The 4,774-nt window shown below is 42.3% G+C and overlaps 1 pseudogene; it reads right to left on the bottom strand.

Annotated features, from left to right (window-relative positions):
* Positions 1 to 1,731: 1,731 nt before the first annotated feature.
* On the bottom strand, positions 1,732 to 3,136 carry LOC147982961 (uncharacterized; annotated as a pseudogene).
* Between the last annotated feature and the right edge of the window lie 1,638 nt (positions 3,137 to 4,774).

Genomic DNA, 4,774 nt, shown 5'->3' with positions numbered 1-4,774 from the left:
TTGAGTTCACATGGAACTACAGTGAAGGAACATGCTAAAGGTGAATTATACCTTTTGTTCCAACCAGTCAGCAAAGTGTCTACCAATCAAATCCTCATAGTCATCATCCGTCAAATTTCAGTTACCTGGTTTCCTCCTCTCTTGGTCCAGAAATTCTCTGTAATAATAAGACAAATAACATCATGATTTTTTCCAACTTGTGAAAAATAAAAGAAATAGGAGACAACATTGAAGCACACCTACGGAGATCATCAAGCTCATCAGAGTGTCGCAAGATAAATCGATGTGCTTGAACTAGAAGCTGATCGTCCAACTGGCCTATAGTGACAGCCTTTCCAATTGGCTCACCAACACTATCAAACATGTACATGCCCTTTGTATTATCTGAAGGATCAGGGCTCCTAGATGTTCTTGTGAAACGTGTGGTTCCTTCTAGAAATCTTGAACAAAAGATCAAGCATTCTTCAACAGTATATCCTTCAGCAATAGAACCTTCAGGATAAGCTCTATTGCGCACAAGTGACTTTAGCCAAACAAATGATCTGAACATCATAAAACAACAATGTTATATGCATAATGGGAAACAATAAATCAAATCACATACTTAGATGCACTGTGGAAAATAACAAATCAATCAAAGTAGAATACCTCTCTAGATGGTACATCCACCTGTAATGCACCGGGCCACCAAGTTTAGCTTCTTCAACTAAATGCACCATTAAATGTACCATGACAGTAAAAAACGATGGAAGAAAAACCTTTTCCATATTACAAAGTGTCTTCACAATACTCTCTTGCAGTTTGTCAAGATCAGAGACATCTAACACTTTGGAGCATAGATTCTTGAAGAAATTAGCCAGCTCAACAACTATTATCATGACATCTTTACTGGATAGCAGTGTAAAAGTGCCACAGGAAGGATGTCTTGTAGAATAACATGGCAGTCCTGGCTTTTGAGGCCAGTCAATGTCAATTCTTTCATGTTCACACACCTCGAAAAGTTTGATGCACAACCATCAGGTGTCCTACAATTCTTAACCACTGTACAAAGAATCTCCTTCTTTTCTTTATACATATTAAAAGGTGCATGCGGCAATTCAGTTTTACCCTTATCACCTTCATGAGGTTGAAGGCTAGATCGAATTCCAATTTCACCTAAGTCAAGTCGTGCATTAAGGCCATCCTTTGTTTTAGAATCAATATCCAGTAAGGTTCCAATTAAATTTTCAAAGACATTTTTCTCAATATGCATTACATCTAGATTGTGCCTTAACTTGTTGTGCTCCCAGTATTCCAAATCAAAGAATATCGACTTCTTTTTGAAACAATCCTCAGGCTTCTTTTCAGGTTTACGTGCGACGTTACCTGATTTCTTGTTAGGCGCTCTTTTACGCTTCTGTTTTTCAGGACCTTCAGTTCCTTTTTCACTGTCTTTGCCCTTCTTTTTCCCTTTCCCTTTCTTTGCCACAATAACCTTTTTTCCTAAGACAAACACTCTGCCCTGCAACATTCTCAAAGCTGAGCTACCACTCATTGTTATAGGTGCAAGTTCCATCTCTTCGGTGTTATCAAACTCCTTCTTTCATCTCCGAAATACGTGATTCTGTGGTAGCCATCGGCGATGACCCATATAACAAAATTTCTTACTCTTCTTTAGCCAATATGATCTTGTGAAAGGACCACAAGACGGGCAAGCATATTTACCGCTCGTGCTCCACCCATAGAGGTAAGCTAATGCTGGAAAATCGTTCAAAGTCCACAATAGTGCAGCTCGAAGAGAAAATTTCTCCTGAGTACATGAGTCAAAAGTGTCCACACCCTTCCAAAGTTGTTGCAGCTCATCTACCAACGGCTGCAAATATACATCAATGTCATTGCCAGGGGAACTTGGTCCAGGAATAATCATTGATAAAATTAGAGATGTTTGCTTCATGCAGATCCAAGGTGGTAGGTTGTAAGGAATAAGCATCACTGGCCAAGTACTATGTTTTGCACTCATGAGTCGGAAAGGATTAAACCCATCAGACCCAACGCCTAGCCATGCATTACGGGAATCCTGAGCGAATTTAGGATATCTGGCATCAAAATCTTTCCAAGCCTCTCCATCAGCTGGACATCGCAGCAATCGAGTACGACCCTCATCATGCCAACGCATGTCAGTTGATGTCTTCTTGGTTGCAAATAACCTTTGGAGCCTTGGAATCAATGGGAAATATCGCAACACCTTGGCTGGTTTCTTCTTCTTCTTCTTTTTAGATTCAGTTGCCGAATCTTTCTTCTCATTTTCATTGGTAACCCAACGAGAGGCACCACACACATGGCAAGACTCCTGGTTAGCTCTTTCACCTCTAAAAAGCATGCAGTCTCTTGGGCATGCATGAATTTTCTCATAGTCCAGCCCTAATCCGCGTATGATTTTTTTCACCTCATAATATTTCTTGGGTAGGTTTATCTGAGGAAATGCAACCGATAATACACCAAGTAGCTGTGTGAATGATTCCTATGACCATCCATGCAAGACTTTCATGTGATATAAAGTGACAAGAAATGACAACCTCGAATATGTTGCACATCCAGGGTATAAATCTGTGTTTGCTTCCTCGAGGAAACTTGCGTATATGTCTTGTTCTCTCATTGCATCATCATCTGCAGATGTTGTATTGACATTCTCAGTCATACCAGGTTCCAAGTTCTCAAATTCAGACTGAACACCATCTAGTTCCCCATCAGATGCGCTTGATAGTGATTGGAAGCTGTCAGCCATGGGGAAAATGGCACTTAAGAGCCCAGAAATGTCATGCAATCTTCTATTACTGCCTTCTACATCAGAATTCACTGGAAAACCCGGAATATGAAAATTGTTGTTGTTATTTGACATGGGTGCAAATGCAAATGACGGTGAATCATACTCTTCTCCATGGCAAACCCATTTTGTATAACCCTGAAGAATACCATCACATCTTAGGTGGGTTTTCACTTCGTCGTAATTCTGCGTTGCCTTATTTCCACAATTTACACAGGGACAGAGAATTTTATCACCGAGTGGAACATCATGGAAGGCAAAAGATAGAAATTGCTCGACACCTTCTTTATAATCAGTAGTTGATCTTGGTTTACTCATCCAACCTCGATCCATTAGCCTTTGCTAGCTGTAGTAATGAAAACAAAATAGATCAGTTTATAATTTTCCATATGCTCTTTTACATTAAGCATAGGTTTATATGAATATTTTAAACTATGCATTCGATACTTAGGTTCAAATTGTATAATATGATTTACCGACATCATTCACCTTACATTACAAAACATAAATCGAGATGTGTCTTTACTAGAAGAATTTATGTGAAGTACATAAAGAAGTTTTCCTCCATGACAAAAAATGGATGTCTCCAATGCTTGATTTTTTTCTGCATTCAAGTGACAAACAGCAGAAGGCTAGCTGGTGTAACTAGTTACTAAAAATCTAAGTAATATCCACTAGTTTCGCTTTGCTAAATCAAGAAAAGTAGAGATGACACACAACTTAGGTAATTCAAATTTTGCATCACACTGCTGAATATTCTTCTCTGGCATTCATAGGCAGTTCCCCCTAACCAGATCGACTTAAGAATATTATGCCATAAATGAGCGCCATCCAATCAACAGTACCACTGTTTTTAACAACAATTGTTATTCAACAACCAAAAAGGTTCACCGATTTTTAACAACAATTTTCAAATTGCAATAATACAGTGCATCACAGTAAGATAGAAAGGGAAAACACAAGTGATACATCTCAATTCGAGCTATGTCCCACATGATGCAGAGATATAAAAAAAGAAAACAACAACCTGCGGGCAATCTTCTGGCAGCAGAGGCGTGTGGGTGAGCTCGTTGCCGAGGTCGGCAGCTGAGAGAGAGGGGCGTTGGCGGGGAGCGGCATTTTGCCAGGGCAACCGGCGTCAGGGTCTGATGTACATTGGATAAGCATTTCAATTTCCATAGTAAGAAGCAAATGAATCACATAGTAATTAGTAAGTAGCAATCATTTATGATCATACGCAGCAAATGAATCAAGTTCAATTTAAATTTACAAGCAATCACAGAATAATCTTCAATTTGTTTAGAAAATAGAAACGGAGGGAAAGAATAGATGCACTACATTGTGGCTGTTGAGGAACGGAGGCCGGACTGTTGCTGCCGCCGCGCCGGGGAGGCCCGAGGACGGTGGTTGGAGCCTGGAGGGCGCTGCCGGCTGCCGCCGCGCTCGGGAGGCTGGAGGCAGACTGGTGGCCTGGCGCCTGGGGGAGCCGCGGAGGAGAGGGCTGGGCGCCGGAGGGCGAGGGCAGGGGAGTGAGATGGCCGGATGGAGGGGAGGGGAGGGACCAAGGGAGAGGCAGGAGAGCCGGCCGCCGCCGCCGGACCAAGAATCGCTCGCCGCCGCTAGAGCCTTCAGCTAGCGCTAGGTTGGGGAAAAGTTGGAATCGAGGAAGGGAAACACGGTCGGCGACTCGCGCGCTTGACCAGACGCCACGTCGCTCGTGTCTGGTACGAGCGTGGCTGCCTGGTTGTGTTTGGGCTCATGGGCCAACGGCCTAGTCACTCATTACCTACATGTAGTATTTGTTTTGCACAAAACTCCAAAACTCTTTCATAGTCCACGCCTAAAAAGAGAAATGGCCGGCAGCGAGCTCACCCACACGCTGAAGGATTAGCGCAAAAAGGGCCGGCCATTCCAACGAGCGAATCTAAAAAAGAGAAATGCCACGAAAAAATGGAGCGTTCCATGGACTAG

Source organism: Triticum urartu, chromosome 2A (genome assembly GCF_056163025.1).
Source record: "Triticum urartu cultivar PI428250 chromosome 2A, HENAU_Tu73, whole genome shotgun sequence".
Classification (NCBI taxonomy): domain Eukaryota; kingdom Viridiplantae; phylum Streptophyta; class Magnoliopsida; order Poales; family Poaceae; genus Triticum; species Triticum urartu.
Note: the sequence above shows the minus strand (reverse complement) of the source record. Positions and strands in the feature narration are given on the sequence as shown.